The sequence below is a fragment of the Panthera tigris genome, chromosome A1, assembly GCF_018350195.1.
Source record: "Panthera tigris isolate Pti1 chromosome A1, P.tigris_Pti1_mat1.1, whole genome shotgun sequence".
Taxonomy (NCBI): domain Eukaryota; kingdom Metazoa; phylum Chordata; class Mammalia; order Carnivora; family Felidae; genus Panthera; species Panthera tigris.
The window spans coordinates 84,665,275-84,685,759 of record NC_056660.1 but is presented as its reverse complement, the minus strand read 5'-3'; the positions used below and the strand labels follow the sequence as shown (position 1 = coordinate 84,685,759).

The window sequence follows — 20,485 nt, the reverse complement described above, 5'->3', positions numbered from 1 at the left end:
ACACACACACACACACACACACATATGTGTGTAAAATATCTTGACATCTGGAATATATTATCAAATTTTCAGGAAATAAACAAAAAAATTTCATAAAGGTAGTTTTTTTTTTTAACATAAAAACTGAGCTAATGGTACCAGTGCAGAAACATATAATAATGAATGTTCTTCAAGAAGATGAAACATGATGTCAGCTGGTAATTTAGTGGTGGATACCTCAAGGGATGAATACCACATCTAAGTAAGCAGTGAAGCAAGCCAAGATCAGTTTCTAAACCTTTACTTAGTATTTCCCACTTCATTCACAGACTAGTTTAGCCAGTGGCATGTGAGAAGAATATGCAGGAATTGGGTTTCCATCTTTATACATGGTCAGATTTTAAAAGGTGTTAGGAACTAGTTCTATCTTTTATTGACCCTTGATTGATGGAGAATATCTAAGAGTATTATTTGATGATAGCACACAGTTGTCTTTATCAGTGTGATTTTATATTTATACAATGATTTATAAATAAGGTCCTAAGTATGGTACATTTATAAAATGATTATAAATAAGGCACTCAATATGGTGACCCCAAATATACTGGGTTTCAACCAGTATTGTCATGGCTCATGCCACACTTGTTAGATCACAGAAGTTATCCAGCTGCTAGTTAGGGGACTTAGTAGAAAGGATAGGAAAACATAGGTAAGGAGGAAGGGAGGAGGAGGAGGAGAAAAAGAAAAATAATAATCTGCACATGTATATAGAGGCTGAGCACTCATGCCTGCTTGGTGCATATTATATTGAATAATACATATGATTCTGTTAAGTGGGTTTAGGCATTTATTTAGTCTTTGAAAAACCTACACACACACACACACACACACACACACACACACACACACATTATTCTTTGTAATGTGGGTTTTTGGCAATACATATTTCATAGCAATAGCTCAAAACATAACATACACTTTAAATAAATATGTAATGAATTTCTGATTTTCAAGAGTGTGTATGAATTACATAATTTGTCAAACATGTTTGTTGATATTTATCAACCATTAAGTTTGCCATAATCGTATCCTTGTGTGGAAATCAGAACTAGATTTTTCAATATAGCCACTGTTACTATACTCCAAAGATGAAATTTTACCAGGTGTGTAAAATTTTACATGCAACTGTATAAAGCATGACGATTTACTTAAATTAATACTTTCTTTAATTAACTTACCTCATTTATAGTCCATATTTCCTTATGCATGGATAGCAAATGATGCCTTATCTATTAATATATCAGTTTAAATTTCAGGAATGGAGTTTTTAGAGCAGTTAAATGATATACTGATGTTATCTACTACAAAATAAGTTAAATTAATTTTTATAACGTTCCTTTTTTTTTCATTGAGTACATAAAATAAAGTCACAGGAATTTCATTCTATTGCCAGTATAACTTCTGACTTTATTGTGAATCCCATTATAATTTAAATTTGATAGTTGTATACACAATTTTCTTAGGCTTCATAATGTGAATACAAATTTTGGTAGAGAACAGTGTCTGGTTACAAAAATATTAACTTATGAAACATACAGCTGATATTTGAAGAAATATTTCTGTTACATAAAAAATCATAGTTATGGTGAAGATAGCTGTAATCCATAACTATTGTCATTATGTTTCACAATAATCAGTATATGCACACATACAAGGAAAGTAGCATAAATTTAAAAATTTCTGTAAAGCTCATGGTAGAGAGGAAAAAAGCCCTCTTTAGTATGATCAATATATGCATTCATAGGGGCACTTGGGTGGCTCAGTCAGTTAAGCATCCAACATCAACTCAGGTCATGATCTCACGGTTCATGAGTTCAAGCCCCGTAATGGGCTCCAGCCTGGAGCCTGCTTCAGATTCTATGTCTCCCTCTCTCTCTGCCGCTCCTCTGCTCACACTGTGTCTCTCTCTCTCTCTCTTTCTCTCAAAAATAAATAAACCTTAAAAAAATTAAAAATATATATGCTTTCCTAATTTGCTCCATATCGTCATTAGTTCTGAGAAATCCATTCAAATTTGGAAAAAAATATATTGTGTAAAATTACCTAAATATTCAACAATGCTATTATCGTTTTTAAACAATTTACATTTCATTTGGAAAATTACTTAAAATTATTTATTCAAAGTATTAATTAATTGTCACTAACCTCAGTTAAAATGTAATTATTTAAATATAAATAATTATTAACTATTAAATTATTAAGCATAAATTATAATTATTTGAAACATAATTTGAAAAATATGAAAATTTGAATACAACCAAAAAAAAAAAAACCTAAGAGAACACATGATATAAAAGGTGCAAGTTAGAACTTCAAAAATGCTTCTAGTGGTCAAATAATCCATATAAATATGTACTTTCCTTTGTTTTATTTATTAAAGGTATGTATAGATTTTTTTTCCTCAAGACTTCACACAACTACCTTCCCTTTCTTGTTTCTCAAGCTACAAATGAAAGGATTCAACATAAGGTTGATGACCATATAGAACAAAATCAGTTTGTCTCCCTCTGATGAATAGAGAGATTTGGGCTTCATGTTAGTGATCAATCCTGTTCCATACCGTATGGTCACCACAATAATGAGGGAAGTACATTTGGAGGTCTTTGTTGTTGTTGCTGGTTTTCCTTAGTTGATTCTACTTTCATTACAGCCACCAAGAAATGAAGGTAAGAGAGTATAATGAGGGGGAATGGGAATAACATTGTCCTAGCCCAACCTTTGACCATCATGGTCTTTTATAGGGATACTTCAGCAGAGAACATGTGTGAAGAAGAATAGGCTATTACCAGAAAATCTATTCAAGAATTTATGGGCCATGAAATAGGATTGTGAAGTAGAGAGGCAACACTACAGATGTCTAGGCCCCCAGAGGCAATGCCACAAACAGACAAGGTCATAGAGGTAACAAATGATCGTGGAGAAATCCAAAGCCGTCAATACAAGCAGAAAGTACTCAGTTGTGTCCTGGTCAAGCAGAAGTAATATATGCCTTTTCTGCTCGTAACAGTTTAAGAATACCTGGAGGAAAACAATTATACAAACAGCATGTTAAGAAAAGCCAACCAGATACAGAGGAAGAAATATATGGTTATCTGCAGAATGGAGTTGAGAATGACTAAGGTGATAATGACTGTGTTTCCAAATAAATTCATGAGATAGACCAGAAAGAAGTGGAAGAAAAGGAGAACTGGAACTGGGGCAACTGGAAAATCCACAAAAAACAGGTTGGTGATGGTCCTGGAACCCTCATCCCTGTTTTGCCATTACAATTTGTATGTAAAAATGTAAAAATCCCATATAGAAATAATAAAATGTACCAAACATCTCACATCACCAAATGCAACCCTAATTACATATAGCTTGAATAAAAATGATATTTTATTGGGCATACATTTGATTATTTAGAAAAAAAATCAGAATTGTTCTATCAGTTTTGCTATGATCCAAACATTAACACATTTGAGAGAAGAAAATAAAATTAAGTCCCTATGTGTACTACAAAAAGGGCAGATAATTTCCCCCACCTCTTTCCAAGTTGAATGGACTGGCTTAAAAACTAAAACGTTTAATAGAGGCTGTATGGTACAATTATATGAATATATACAATTACATTGCTTCTATAAAACCTCACAAGCAATACTAGGGACTTTCCAATTTTATGTAATGTTTCTTCAAATTGACTTTTAAAAAAGTTATATATTGAAGTATAGTTGAAATACAATTTTATATTAGGTTCAGGTGTATAATATAGTGATTTGACAATTCTCTACATTATGCAGTGCTCACAATTCTAATTATCATCTGTCACCATCTACAGTTCTCCTAACTCTTCATAATTATGTGGCAAGTATCTTTTCACCATGCAGTTTTTTATTCATGACCTCAAATATCTCATGCTCAAACTTCACAACTCTACATTAGACTTTCAAGAATAATTTTCACAAAATTTTAAAAGCATGTGAATTTCAGAACAGTGAGACTTGCCAAATTTTTTTTTTCATTCTTCAACCATAAAAATAAAAAATACCATATCGGAAACATTAACACTTAATACATATATTCTAAGTATTTTGTAACCTCAATATACAGAAAGAAGGATATCTTTGATAGTTGAAATAATTTGGTATCAAAGTCTCTACCACTGACTTCATAAAAAATCATTTCCTGTAAAGGGTGTAAATTGTCCTTAACGGTATTACACACAAATCCAACATGCACACAGGTCTATAATGATCCAGTTCAGGTAGTCACTTACCCAAACCTTGTGTTGTTGACCCTCTTGATTATAGTAAGTGATTAGTCTGATGATATGATGCAAATTCTGTACAGCACCTTGGAGAATAACAATACCATGTGTTCTTCACATAATAGTGACTATCCCTAAAGAATATATTTTGTAAGAGTATCAGAAGGAAGCAGACCCTAAAATGTAAGGTGAACAAATAGGCTTAAAGTTTGCATAGTATAAGGTGAACCCTGAAATTAATTCATCATTTTCCCTCCACTCAATATTTTCATTTGTTCTGGTTCTACACTTTTTCTTTCCTGTCATTTTTTCAGTGACTTATTTAAGAAGGTTTACATAAATTATGCTCCATCACATGGGTCAATTTCTCTTGATAGACTTGCTTTTCTTTCTGTGTATCCCAAAACTCTAGGAAGATTAAATGATAAGATATAAATTTCCAAAGTATACAGGTGTGCAGTGGGCACACCTTTTATTTTATTATTTTTTTAATATTTATTTTTGAGAGAGAGTGTACAAACGGGAGGGGCAGAGAGAGAGGGAGACAGAGGATCTAAAGCAATCTCTGCACTGACAGCACAGAGCACGGCACAGAGCTCAAACTCAAACTGTGAGATCATGATCTGGGCCAAAGTTGGATGCATAACTAACTGAGCCACCCAAGCACCCCTGTGCACACTGTTTTCAAAAGGGAGTAACTGCAGTGTAAAAAGAACGAAGTTACTTATCTGTCTGGTTCTTTTAAAATGTTTTAGTGTTTCATTTTTATTTTATTGAGATATAATTGGCATAAAACATTGTGTAAGTTTAAGGTATACATGTTGATTTGATACATTTCAATATTGCAATATGATTACCAGAACATCCTTACCTTATGATGGTAAAGGAACTGCTTTATGCCTACTCTGGCTTGTGCTGGCAGCCCCCAAGTGAATTTACCCATCCTACATGTCACTGTGCAGTCCTCAACTAAAGAGTTACTCCTAATCCTCAATTAGCAAATATATCTTCTTTTTCTCAACTAAAATATTTCTTTTTTAGCAATATGCTACTCAGCCCCATGGAAGTCACATGAATTACAATGAGTCTACTCTAATAAAACCAGGTCTTCTCAGGGGGCCTGGGTGGCTCAGTTGGTTGAGTGTCTGACTTCTGCTCAGGTCATGATCTCCCAGCTGCTGAGTTCAAGCCCCACAATGGGCTCACTGCTGTCAGTGCAGAGCCCACTTCAGATCCTCTGCCTCCTCTATCTCCCCGTCCCCCACTTGAACTCTCCTCAAAAATAAATAAGTGTTTGAAAAAACAGGTCCCCTTATTTGTACATTATCAATTTTAATATATACATTATCCAGGCCTCTCTTCTACTTTAATATTTCCTTTTTCTCTTTCTTAATTATCCAGTTTTCTGTTGCACAAAGAGGAATTGAAAAATAGGTAAAAATGCCATTATGAGTTCTTTGGCATTTGTCTGTTTGTTTGTTTTCTGTTTGATTTAGGCAAGGGTGACAAATTCCAAGTGAGAATATAATTTACTTAGTGAAATGTATTAGCATGTACAAAGTTCCAAACAGAACACTGAGAGGAGCTAGTTCCAAACAGAACACTGAGAGGAGCTAGTTATCTTCAGATTTAAAAAGCTACACAAACAAAAAAAAAATTATCACAAAGAAAGTCTAACAAATGAGAGAAATAATCTGTTATCTTTGATGAAACCTGTTAACACCATCACCTCAACAAGAGAAGAAACTCAAAATAGAGATTTTCAAAAAGAATTCTTAGTGGCACTATATTCATATGGGAGCAAAATCTTCTTATGCAGAAGTGTTTCCAGACTAGGATCATTCAAGGGAGGGTTTCAAGTGTTTTGGCTTATGCTTTGTATTCTATTAGAACAGATCATAATCAACAAGATGATGTAAAGTAAATTGTATTTCAATGTGAGCACGTATTCCAGTGGTATCACTGAAGTATGTCAATACAAAATCCACAGTGGCTAAAAGGGTTTTGAGTATCCGTTTGTTCATACTTTTCAAGTATGAGAAAATAATATATTTCTTGCCTTACAATTATGACAACTGTAAAGTTACTGAAATAAAAAGCAAGAATGTGCCGGATTTTGAGAACTGGAGCTAATGAATTAGTGTTTGTGTCCCTTGTGAGTAGGATGGTATACATGTGACACAGAGAGATTGGTTTGCAAGACGGTGATATCCTTCCATTTGGCAAGCAGAGAGCTCTGCAATTTAAGACATTTTGGACATTTAAGACAGCAAAGAATTCGTACCATTGGTGTTTTCAGGGCACCATTTATCTATCCCAGTAACTACAACAGCCTTTATGATTTGATTAAATTTTCAAGCAGTGGGATGGAAATTTGTCCGTATTAAAAATGATGTAAATTGACTTGAATGTCCTTAAAAAAGAAAAATGAATTTGTGACATTGAATTTAAGAAATATAACTTTTTCTTGTTACTCATTGATTTACTTAACACTTTTAGCATAAAACATATGCCAGGTAGATTTCTAGGAAATAGTGATAGAGTAAAAGAGTTTTGTTTTCTACAGAAAAAAAAAAACAGAAATCTTCAATTCTAATGGGGAAATAAACCTCAAAATAAATGCCAGTGTTATTTGACATAGATTTAAATATCTATGGATAAAATGAGAAGTTGGAAGACAAGTTGGAGGTATTGAAAAAAAATGAAAACCATACAAAGGTAAAGAAAGAAAAATACAGACGTCAATAATGTAATAACTGAAATTAAAAACCCAAAGGATAAGATTTACTTCAATCTTAACCACATTCAAGCATGATTTTTGGGAGAAATTAGCAAAGTAATTATAAAATTTATTTAAAAAACCAAGAGTATGAATAATAGAAAGAATTGTGGAAAAATATTTAATTGAAATCTATCAGATTTAGATGATTTACACTGTCTGATGTAGAGGTTTACTCCATTGCTCCAGTAATGAAGACTACGGATTGGGCATTAAATGTAAATAAATGAAGGAGAAGAAAGGCTGTAGAAATAGACCTGAACATTCATGAACACTTATCTCCAACAAATGAAGGAAGGAAATATAATGGGGCAGGACACATTGATCAATATATCATGAGGGAGAGTGACATTAACAAAAAGGTGGCATAGAAATTTCTAAAACCCATTGCCCCATATCATGGAAACTTCCATTTGAATAACTATTCAGGCACAAAAATACCTTCACAAGAGCCAAGAATTCCAAGTAAGGAATTAGAGCTCTGGGATAAAGCACAGAGACAAGAAAAGATACATTGAGTAGGGTAGGAAAGATAGAATCACATTACCTCTATCATTGTTCCCACTTACCTGGACAGCACCAGGGCAAGAAAATAGACTTCCCCAGGGGAGGAGAGTGAAGTGACAGCCCAATTCAACCATGTCCCCTGTTCTAGCCAGCCCCAGCACCAAGATGACCCCATGGCACTAGGTGGATCCCTGAAGGCTCCTGCTAACACAAGCTTCTGGCTGTGCACAGCACATATCAGCTCCAGTGGTCTCAGGTGATTTCTGCAGACTTAGGCAGTTCTGGTGATCCACAGGCAGCCACCATGAACTCAGGTTCCTGGCCCACTCTGGCCCTGTCTAGCTCCTGCAGCCCAGGTGGTTTCTGTGACCACAGGCTCCAAGCAGTCCCTGCTAACCTGGGCTCCACCTGGGCAAATTAAGGCCTCTACCTGGGCCCAGTACCAGGCCAACTACCACAGATCCATGCTTTTATCTCACCCCGGCATCAAGCCAGTTCCCATGGCCAGAAACCCCAGCCCATCTCAGATCAGTCCAGTCCCCAAGGACCTTGGCTCCAAACACTCCTCATCAAGGAAATACAATCAAAACCACAACAACGTATCACTTCATACCAGTTAGAATGGCTACTATTCAAAGGACAAGAGATGACAAGTGTTGGCTAAGATATGGAGAAAAAGGAACCTTTGTGCACTGTTGGTGGGAATGTAACTTGTTACAGCCACTAAGGAAAACATCATGAAGAGTCTTTAAGAAAATTAAAAATAGAAACCAGCATGTAGTGTAGTAATCTCATTTTGGTTATATATCCAAAGAAATGATATAATTATTAAGAGATTTGTGCACCCCATGTTCACTGGAGCATTATTCCCAAGAGCCAAGATATGGAAACATGTTTCCACTGTTTCCAACCTGTTTCCACTGATGGATAAGTGGATAAAGAAAATGTGGTATATAAATATATAATAGAATCTTATTCATCCATAAAATGGAGGGGATTCTGTCATTTACAACATGAATTACTATTTAGTGCATTGTGATAAGTGAAAAAGTTAGAAAAAGAACTATATGTTCTCCCTTATTATATGTGGAGTCTAAACAATCTGAAGTCAGGGATTGCCTGAGTGGCTCGGTCGTCCAACTTTGGCTCAGGTCGTGATCTTATAGTTCGTTAGGTTGAGCCCCTCATTGGGCTCTGTGCTTTCAGTGTAGACCCTACTTCAGATCCTCTGTCCCCCTCTCTCTGCTCTTCTCCCACTGGTTCTCTCTCTTTATCTCTCTCTCTATCTCTGAAAAATAAATAAACATTAAAAATAAAATAAAATAGGGGCCTGGGTGGCTCAGTTGGTTAAGCACTAAACTTCAGCTCAGGTCATGATCTTATGGTTCGTGGGTTTGAGACCCAGGTCAGATTCTGTGCTGACAGCTGAGAGCCTGGAGTCTGCTTTGGATTCTGTGTCATTCTCTCTCACTCTCTCTCTCTCTCTCTCTCTCTCTCTCTCTCAAAAACAAATATTTAAAAAAAATAAAATAAAATGAATAAATGAATAAAATGAAATAAAATAAATAAAATCTCTAAGTCAGAAATAGAAATTAGAATGTTGGCTGCAGACAGATGTTGGTCACGTGGCACAAAATTCCACCTATAAGAGCCATAATGTCTTGAGATCAAACGTATAGAATGGTACCTATAATTAACAATACTGTATTATGCACTTGAAAGTTTTTTATTTTTTTAAATTTATTTTGAGAGAGACAGAGAGAGAGAGAGAGAGGGGGGTGGGGAGGGGCAGAAGAGAGGGATAGAGAATAGCAAGCAAGCTCTGTTCTGTCAGTGCAGAGTCTGACTCAGAGCTCTACCCCACGACTTATGACATCATGACCTGAGCTGAATTCAAGAGTTGGACACTTAACCAACTGAGCCACCCAGGCACACCTGTACTTGAAAGTTATTTAAAAATTTGATTTGAAATGTTATTGCTATAAAAATGGCAATTATTTGAGAGAATAGAGGTGTCAGTTAATCTTACTGTGGTAACGATTTCACAATATATTAAGTTTATCAAATAATCATGTTATGTACCTTAAAGTCACATATGCTATATTAATAATATTTTAGTAAAGCTGGTGAAAGTTACAGAAAAACATATATCACTCAGGCAAAATGTACAAACATAAAATCTAACATGTGCCTATCCTATGACCCAGCAATTATACTTCTAAACATTTAGTAATTTTATTAGTAATATATGATTATAAAAAGTTGGTATGGGGTGCCTGGGTGGGGCAGTCAGTTAAACGCCCAACTCTTGATTTCAGCTCAGGTCATGATCTCAGGGGTTCCTGAGTTCGAGCCTGGGTGGGGCTCTGTGGTGACAGCTGAGAGCCTGCTTGGGATTCTCTGTCCCTCTCTCTCTCCCTGCACCCCTCTCAAAATAAACACTTGAAAATAAATAAAAAGTTGGTACATAAATGTTTATACCAGTTTTTTCTATAATAATCACATATCAGACCCAATCAAAATAATCATGAGGAAAAGAATGGAGAAACAGAGTATGATAAACCCTGTATAGCAAAATGTCATTCAGCAATTAAAAAAAATATTGATACTTACAACCGTGTGCCCTCTGTGGCTACTGCTGTGTACTGACCTCTTCCTCTTTCTTCTCAGCTCCAGGGATCCCCCCTGCAGGCCAGGTTCTGATACCTGTGGTATGAAGGGTGGCCACTGAAACAGCAGCAACAGAACCTGGAAGATAGCAGCCTAAGTGACCAGGGGAGAGTCAATGCCCAGGAGAAGGTTCTGACTGGAAAACTATCTGAAAAGCTGTGTGTGTGTTGGGGGGCAGAGTTCCTATTGATGGGGCCTGGAGGGCATTTCCGATGGTCAACGCCCTGCGCCAGGCCCAGAAATCAGGACAGTAGACACTGAGGTCCTGACCCAGGAAGAAGGACTACAAGAAGGGAGGCAACAGGTGGCTCAGGAAAGGCAGGAAAGTATGTTAGAGGTGTGGCCCAACAACACCAAGCCCAGTTTTAGGAAGGTCAGACACGAAGCTCCCATGCCATCAGGGCCACGTGGTATACAGTGGGGCCAACAGGGAGTGCCCACCACACTCCGTGCCTGTACCACCTGAATGGGGAGCCTACTGGCCTCCACAGGGTCACCCCCAGCCCATCCAGGTTCCGCAGCGCCATAGGCACACAGAGGGAGAAGGGGAGGCTCCAACCTGTGGGGAAGGGAAGAGGCCATGACAGGGGAAGGATGCTAAGGGACAGAGCACAGCTACAGTCCACCTTCTGGGGTACACCCTGCACAGTCCCACTTACACCCAAGAAGGTCTTCTACCATCACAGGCAACTTTGCACAGGTCCCAGTGAGGGCAGCCCATGAGCCTGTGCTGAGGATAACTACTGACAAGTACAGCACCACCAGACAGCCCAGAACAAGTACTGCCACTCAGCCCAGGGTGAGCCCTCAGGCACAGGGCAGAGGTCACAGCCCACTCCTCTTCCCACCTGCATCCACAGAAGATGCTCTGGCACCTCTAAGAACTTCAGGTTTCTGACCAGGAGTCCAGAGCTTGAGTGAGAAGCAGAACTGCCTGAGCCTAGTCTGGCAGGGAAGGAGGGGTGGCCCTGGTGGGGTCAGCCTGGAGGGGCATCCCTGGCACCGCACCTTCATTGAGACAAGGGGCTCCTGGCTTCCAGACCCAGAGGCCAGCCTCCCTCCAGATTCCCAGGACCCATTACCTGGCTCTGCCCCAGCACAGAGCAGGTGCACAGGGAGACAAGCCTGGGCTGGGAGGTAGAGTGTCTCTTACTCACAGGGTTAGACTTAGGGAAGCCACAGGCCTGTGGGCCTCCAACAAGGACCACTGCAACCTTGTTTGTTTTGACTTTGGACTTTACTCTTCAGTCAAATTGTGGACAATGGAGGGGAAACATAGGTTATGCACAGAAAATGGCGCCTACTTCTGTTCTCATAGGTACAAATTTGTGGACAGAAAGAGACCTACGTCCATGCTGGCATCTGTGAGCAGTTCTCAAAGGCTTACTTAGTTTTATTTTCTTGGATTTTAAGAATTCTGAAAATTCTTATTTACCCTGGGTCTTGGGGAACAAATGGTCCTTTAAATATCCCATATCAGCAATTTTATTCTCCAAGATAAGTGGTATCTGCCAACATAGTTCCTGTGACTGTAGGAGAGAAGAGAGTGGTTTTGTCAAAACACTTCAGGAACTTTACTGCAAAAGTTAGAAGAATTGGCTCAATCATCTCTATGGTAACAACTTGAATTACTTCTTGGTTACAACTTAATTGTTTCCATTTCCAATTTCCCCACTTGTAGAAAATTCTAGTCAGTCTTTTGTACAGGACACAACACCTCCTGCAATGTGAGTGTGGTCTTGGCATTCATGTGCAAATTCTCCAGAAGGCATCTGACCCCACAAACTGTACAAAAATATTCAGTTACCTCAAGTTCAGTCCATGAAAACGTGTCATGTACAAGTCTTCTCAGCCCTGATACCAATCTTGCCAGTCATGTGACCCAGACTCAGTCATGGCCTGACTGTGTGATAGCCCCCAGGGGGAAGTGCCTTTGGACCCAGTGGACTCCTACATCTACAGGCCAAATAAACAGCCACTGTTTTAGTGTACTGAAATTCAATTTGTAATTGGACTAAAATTATTTAGTAATTTTCCCTTATAATCCATAGAATACACAGTGATATTTTATTTTTCATTCTATTTTGTTTGCTTATTTTGAGAGAGTAAGAGACAGCATAAGTGGGCGAGGGGAAGAGAGAGAGGGAGAGAGAGAGAGAACCCCAAGCACTCTCCACACTTGTCAATGTGGAGCCCTATTTAGGACTCAAACCCATAAAACCGTTTGATCATAACCTGAGCCCAAACCAGAGTCAGAAGCTTAAATTACTGCACTACCTATGCACCCCTATTGATAATTTGTGAATTCTCTCTTTTTTACTCAATAGGGTCATACATATTTTATTATTTTTTCAGAGAACCAATATTTATTTGGCTTGAATTCTTGTATTCTGTATATATTTTCTACTTAACTTTTAGTTAGGTTTATCCATATTACTATTTTCTGTTACCTACTTTCAGTAAAGTATGGCCTTTCTGGTTATGTTATGTGGAAATTTGCATTACATATTTTCAACCTGTTATTCTGATGAAAGCATTTAAAGTTACAATTTCACCATGAAGTGCTGCATTAGGAAGAAGCCACAAATTTTGTGTTGTGCTTTTGTTGTCAATATTAAAATACGTTCAAGGTATTTTCTATTTCTGTTCTTTATTTTTTCTTATTCCCAAGGTTTACGTAGAAATAGTTACTTAATTCCCAATTTGGGAGGGATTTTTATAAACATTATTTTTATTGAATTCTAATTTAACTCTATTATTAGAAAATATGCTTCATATGATTTCCTTCCTTTGAACTATATTGAGAATGATTTATGGGCCAGCCTATTGTCTGTCTTGATGAACTTTCCATATTCACTTCCTGAGAGTACGAAGGTATTTGGAGCATCTCACTCCAATATATGCCACTTTGGCATGTTGATTGCTTTTTTGTTATAGGCTCTAACAACCCTCCTTTTTATTATGAAAGCAGGAGATAAAACTCCCTGTGAAATGTGCCCTCCTATACAAGGAGGAAGACATCCTTATCACCAGAGACAGGGAATTTAGGATTGACGAGGCTGTAAAAACAAACCTTGTTAATTCTTCATCATTTCTACCTGTAGCCCAAACCCCTCTGCTTTGCAAATTCTTCAGAAATTCATTGCTCCCTCTTTTGAAAAACATGACATTTCCTGCTCTGGTCACAACTTTGGGTCTTCATTGCCTCGTGAAGACTTTCATGGATATGTAAAACCTCAATGAAACTTGTACACTTTTCTCCTGTTAATCTGGTTTTGTGTAAATTTAATTCTTCGGTCCAGACAGAGACTCTAAGATGGCGCAGAATTTTTCCTTCTCTACACATTGAACTTGTGTTCTGAAGATAGTGTGTTGTTTAAATGTTTAACTGAATGAAATTTTGTGACAGTATTTGGAAATTCTATATGCTTACTGATATTTTTACTGATAATTACTTAGCATTTATCAATCACTTAGAAAGAGGATTTTAAAATCTCTTTGATTTGTGGCCAAGTTTTCCTTGCACTTCTATAAATACTTGGCTTTATTGAATTGGGTGTTCTGTTACACTGTTACATAATTTGGAATATTATGTCTTTCTTGAAGCTGTCTCTTTTTTCCATTATGTAATACTCTTGATTATGTCTTGCAATAGTCTTCACTTTGAAATTTACTTGCTAAATGTCACTGGTTATTCCATTTTCCCATTGCTTAATATGTCCATTGTATATTTCTTTATTCTATGCTTTACTTCTTTAAGGTATATTTTATTACTGATTTATTATTTTTACCTAAATACAAGTTTTTAGCATACAGTGCAATACTGATTGCAGGAGTAGAATCCAGTGATTCATCCCCTACATATAACACCCAGTGCTCATCCCAACAAATGTCTTCCTTAATACCCCTGGTCCATTTAGCCCATCTTCCCACCCACAACCCCTCCAGCAACCCTGAGTTTATTCTCTATATTTAAGAGTCTATTATATTTGTCCCCCTCCCTGTTATATTATTTTTGCTTCCCTTCCCCTATGTTCATCTGTTTTGTTTTTTAAGTTCCACATATGAGTGAATCGTATGATATTTGTCTTTCTCTGACTCACTAACTTTGCTTAGCATAACAGACTTTAGTTCCATCCACATTGTTACAAATGACAAAACTTCATTCCTTTTGAATGAAAATTCATTCAATAAAAAATTCTCCTGGACAGCCATCTGGCCCTGGACTCTTGTTTTTGGGTGATTTTTGATTACTAATTCAGTTTCTTCACTGGTTATGTGTCAGTTCAAATATTCTATTTCTTCCTATTTCAGTTTTGGTAGTCTATGTTTCTAGGAATTTGTTTGTTTCTTCCAGATTGACCAGTTTATTGGCATATAGTTGTGCATAATATATTCTTATTATTGTTCACATTTCTGCAGTGTTGGTTGTGATTTCTCCTCTTTCATTCTTGATTTCATTTATTTGGGTCCTTTTGTTTTTGATCAAACTGGCTTGCTGGGGGTTATCAATTTTGCTAATTTATTCAAAGAACCAGCTCCTGGTTCCATTACTGTATTCTGTTTTTGTTTGTTTGTTTGTTTTTTAATTACATCGATAACATTGACTTCTGCTCAAATCTTTATTATTTCCCATCTTTTGCTGGTTTAGGGTTTTATTTGCTGCACTTTTTCCAGCTCTTTAAGGTGTAGGTTACTTTGTTTATCTGAGACCTTTCTTCCTTCTTTAGGAAGGCCTGAATTGCTATAAACATCCCTCTTATGACTGCCTTTGCTGCTTCCCAGAGATTTTGGGCTATGGTGTTATGATTTTAATTGGCTTTCATGCACTTTTTATTCTGAGTTATCCAATTCTTATATTGTGCTCTTTTGCCTCAGTTTCCCTCTTGTTTTTATGCTTCATTATTTTCCATAATATTGTGTTCTATATCACTGATTCATTGCTCTGCTTCATCCACCCTTGCCACCATGGTAATCATCAAGACAGCAATTCAGTTACAGCATTTTTATTTTCATCCTGACTAGATTTTACTTCTTTTTATCTCCACAGAAAGCGTTTTTCTGCTTTATTCAACCCAGACTAGTATTCTTGTTATCTTGGCTATAAATTCTAATTCTGGCATTTTGATTAAGTCCCTGGCTTTCATTTATTCCTGTTCTTTTTTTGGGTGAATTCCTTCATTTTGTCATTTTAACAGAAGAAAATGGACTAATAAAATTTTTAAAAAATTAAAAATTTGAAAAACAAAAAAGTCACATAAAAGAAGCTAGATCCTAAGTGTGTTTTGGTCTGTTTGCTAAAAGAAGCTTGATAGATAGAGAAGAAAGGGAGAGAAAAGAAAAGAAAAAAAAAGTAAGAAAACATTTACAAAATTTACAAAGATTTATACAATAAAATAGAATAAAATGAGATGAAGAAAGTAAAATAAAATTTTAAAAATTACAAAAAATATAGAAAAAAATAAAAATATTTTTATTAAAACAAAAATTAAAAATATTTTTTCTCCTTTTGTATCCAAGAATAAGAGAAAAGAAAAACAAAAAGAAACGAATAGATGGGCCAGAAAACAGAATGAAATTTGAATTAAATTCCATCCATTTCCCCTAGAAGTCAAACTATGAAGCATTTTATTGTCCATACACTATGCAGGTGGAGAGACTCGTGGTGGTCCTCTAAGGCTTGGTTGATGCAGTTGGAAGGGGCTTTGTGTAATGGTTCCGTTCTTCACTTCACTTGCTGCTTAGTTAATGGGGGTGGATCTGCGTTTTGTGAATGTGCAGGTCCGTCTATGCTCATGCATGGGAGAGGTGAAAACGGTGGCACACAGCTTTCCCCATCTCTGGCACAGGAACATTGCAATCTCACCTACTGACAATCAAGCACCCCTTCATTGTCTCCAGCTTCTGTCCACTCCCTGCTTCTACACTATCCCTGTCCATTTCCAAGCCATCAGCCTGCCAGGCAGTACCTCCCTCCCGACATTTATCTTAGATGGGGCTGTGTTTCCAACCCCCTCATTTCTGACACCCTGTGGCTGGGACCCTCTGGGGGAGGGTCTCGCTGAGCAATGCCAGGTATTGGCTTGCCCTTGGGAACATTTGTGTGATCATGCTGCTGCAGAGCCTCAGATATTGTAGCCACACGTTGTCTTGCCCCAGAAAGTTTTCTTACAGTTGCACAGCAACAAAGGTTCAGGGGTTATGGTAAATTGCAACACACAGCTGGTACCAGGTTTGACCACACTCTGGCATCTTTGTCCCAATACCAGAAAACATGACTGTTCTCTGGGGTCTGCTAGGATCTTTGCCTCTGGGGAGGCAAATTCTACCAAATTCCCTCCTAACACAGGAACCACTTCTCCCCTTATGGCTAGCAGACCTCTTGGACCTTGCTACCTACTTCCGGGGGATCCGCCCTTCCTCCCCACCAGAGCACCACCAGGCACTGAGCTGCAGAATTTCCAACTCTGCTCTTCGCTGTTTATAGATTCTTACTGGTATTGAAACCTTCTTCTTTCTCCCTCTCTTGTTCAGTCACTTGTGGGTCTTTCCATTCTTTCTCTTTCTCTGCAGCCACTTTTGGGGGAGTCTTTTTCCTGTACTCCTCCCCCTCCTTTCTCTGTCTACTCTCCACAAAAAGAGCTCCCTACTTTCTGTGTCTTATCTTTCCCCCAGTTCACCTGTGCCACATACCTGCCAAGTTCTGGGGCTCAAATTATGCAGATCATTGTGTTAATTCTCAGATCAATTTTCTATGTATGCAAAATGATTTGGTGCTGATCTAGCTGTATTTCTTGGTTGACAGAAACAGAGAACTTCCATGCTGCTCTGCCATCTCAGCACCTCCTTTCTATCCTTTATTTATTATTTATTTATTTATTTATTTTTTAACGTTTATTTATTTTTGGGACAGAGAGAGACAGAGCATGAATGGGGGAGGGGCAGAGAGAGAGGGAAACACAGAATCAGAAGCAGACTCCAGGCTCTGAGCCATCAGCCCAGAGCCTGACGCGGGGCTCGAACTCACGGACCGCGAGATCGTGACCTGAGCTGAAGTTGGACGCTTAACCGACTGAGCCACCCAGGCGCCCCATATCCTTTATTTTTTTTAATGTGTATCTCTCTTTATAACACATCATTTATAGACAGTGTAATTCAAATTCTTCTTTATCCAGTCTGACAATTTCTGCCATTATTTGGTGTTGGGGCTTTAAGTCTATTCTTATTTAATTAAATATCTGATTCAGATTTTAAATCTACCTGAAAAATTATTGTCCCTTCTTCCTGATTGCTACTGGTGTTGTTCTTCAGTTTATCCTTTTCCTGCCCTCTTGTTTCCTTTCTTTTTCTTTTTTTTGTTTTGTTTTGTTTTGTTTTGTTTTGTTTCTTTCTTCTTCTTCTATTTCTTCTTCTTCTGGTTGATGGCACATTATTTTAGTGTTCCTTTTCCTTTCTTCCACATACTGTCACTGTACATCCATACTTCCTACTTGCCGCTTCTTCCCTCTGAAACAGACATGAGATTTCAGGTGTTCACTTCCTGAACCTGCTGATACTTTCTGTTCCTATTGTTTATTTCACAAATATAATAATCATCATTCAAATTTTATCATGTATATTAATTCTGTTATTGCACATTAGAGAATTTTATGCTATTTTGTGTATGCTTACTTTCTTGTTTTTTAGATGACATGATAAAATGGAACCAAAATCTTTCATTTTTGGTGCTTTTTGCTCAAGTTAATTAATCCATGTTTCCTTTTGGAATAATTTCCCATCAGTCTGAATATATCCTTTAATATTTCCTGTCATCTACATATACTGGTGACAAATTATTTCTGCTTTGTTTTATTTTAATCAGGGAAATCTTATTTTATCGTAATTTTTTTTATTAAAATTTTTTTTTAACGTTTGTTCATTTTTGAGACAGAGAGAGACAGAGCGTGAATGGGGGAAGGTCAGAGAGAGAGGGAGACACAGAATCTGAAACAGGCTCCAGGCTCTGAGCTGTCAGCACAGAGCCCAACGCGGGGCTCGAACTCACAGACCGTGAGATCATGACCTGAGCCGAAGTTGGACGCCCAACCAACTGAGCCACCAGGCGCCCCTTTTTTCTTTTTTTTTTTTTAATTTTTTATCATAATTTTGAAGAATATGGATGTTTGGATTCCTGAGTTTGTCTTGTTTTTTTTTTCACCCCATAAAGTGTATTTTTCTCTTGCTATCTGCCAGCCAGTTTTTCATGGAAACTCAATCTAGCCATTTCTCTCAGTATTCATTGTGCCCTTTCTTACTGTGGTTACTTGCAAATTTTATCTTTAAGGCAGGCTTATAGCAACTTGACTAGGATATGCCTAGATGCTGTTAACTTTGTTATGATTTCAGTGAGATTTGCTAACCTTTTTTGTTTGTTTGTTTTTCTGGAAATCTATCACTTTAAAAATCTGAACTGTGAATTAACTTAATCACTATTTTCTTCATATTTTTTTCTCACAACATGTTTCCACTTGGGAAATATAAATATTCAGAGAGTAAAGAATGTCATATTGTGACAAGTCTCCCTTTGGGGCTACTCATCTTTCTCTCATTGGTCTCCATCTCTTTCTCAGTTTAGAAAATTCATATGAATCCACCTTCATGTTCAATTTCCATTTCTCTGCTATCTCTAGTCAGCAGTCTAGAAGTATAGAAAACTTCCTGGATATTGTATAAACTCAATTTTTTTCTAAAGCAGAATTTCTAGTATTACCAGTCATCAAATTATTATTTCCTGGTTTGAGAAATATATTGTCCTCTTTGTCCTTGTCAAATCCATATCTGAAATTTGCTTCTTTTTTTAATTTGTTCTTCAATTATCATATATTGTTACAGTCCATGTGTCTTTATAAATGATTTAAGTATTCCTGAATAAGAGTAAGATTAAATTATAATTACCTTCTATTAGCACTTATAAATGAAAATATTAATTATTGTAACAAAATCTTCAAAATCTAACATACACATGAAACCTGTATATTTGGTTATCAAGTTAAAATACTTTCATAGCAGACACTATTTGTTAATTTACATACATCATGGGGCTTTGCTGGAAACATGGATGCAACTGAGGATCCCAGAATTAAAATGACTCTCACAGATCATGTCACTTGGACCTCATCCCCTTGAGGAAGTTCCGGTCCTTGGCCAAGCTGTCCTTCAGAGCATCTTTCATGGTTTCATTCCGTAGACCGAAGATGAAGGGATTCAGGAGGGGTGTGAGAACACTAGAGAGGATAAAGAGGATCTTGTTGAGATGTAAGCTGCTCTTCTGGGAGAGGTGGACATACACAAAAATGGAGATCCCATAGCCCATGGAGACCACAATGAAGTGAGAGACACATGTAGCAAAGGCTTTGCGTTGACCTTGACCTGAGGGTATCTTCAGAATGGTGGAGATGACATAAACATAGGAGACCACAGTGAGTGAGAGGGAGCTGATGAGCAGGACAAGGGAGCTGAGGAAGTCTAACAGCTCAATGATGTGGATGTCAGCACAGGCCAAGTGGAGGAGGGGGGCACTGTCACAGAAAAAGTGATCACATTGGGGCCACAGTATGGCAGCCCCACCTTAAGGACAGTGGATGGGAGAATGAGGAGAAAACCACCCACCCAGGAGAGGATAACAAGACGCACACACAGTGAGCTGGTCATAATTGCTGGGTACTGAAGCGGGCTGCAAATGGCCACATAACGATCATAGGACATGACTGCAAAAAGTATAAACTCAGTGCATCCAGAGAGGAAGTAGAAATAAGACTGGGTGAAGCATCCACCAAAGGATATGCTCTTTCTGTCTGACAGGAAGCCTGCCAGCATCTTGGGAACAGCACAGGTTGTGGTTAATACTTCACTGAAGGAGAGATTGCTGAGGAAGAAATACATGGGTGAGTGAAGCTTATAATCCATGAGAATCAGCATAATGATTAGGCTGTTTCCAAGGACTGTCACCAAGTAAGCCAATGAAAAAATAAAGAACAGGAGACCCCAAGAGCTCTGGTGGTTGGTATCCCCACAAGAATGATCTCAGTCACCAATATCCAATTCCCTCTTTCCATCTTTGTGTCTCTCTTTTACTGTACAGAGAGTTATAGCATAGGAAAAAGAATGGTGAATCATTCATCAAATTAAGAAATCAAGGAGAAATTTAAAGTAAAATTTTAGCTACTTTTTCTAGCAAAATTGAGCAAGACAATTGATATTATGAT

General features: G+C 37.5%; 1 protein-coding gene across 1 annotated transcript in view; it reads right to left on the bottom strand.

The window, feature by feature from the left end:
* LOC122231168 (protein FAM71C-like) overlaps positions 1-4,359 on the bottom strand; it is a 28,777-nt gene extending 24,418 nt beyond the window's left edge. Inside the window, 1 exon segment of the mRNA XM_042958431.1 lies at positions 4,295-4,359. The gene's annotated coding sequence lies outside the window, so the exon portion shown is untranslated.
* Positions 4,360-20,485: the final 16,126 nt, after the last annotated feature.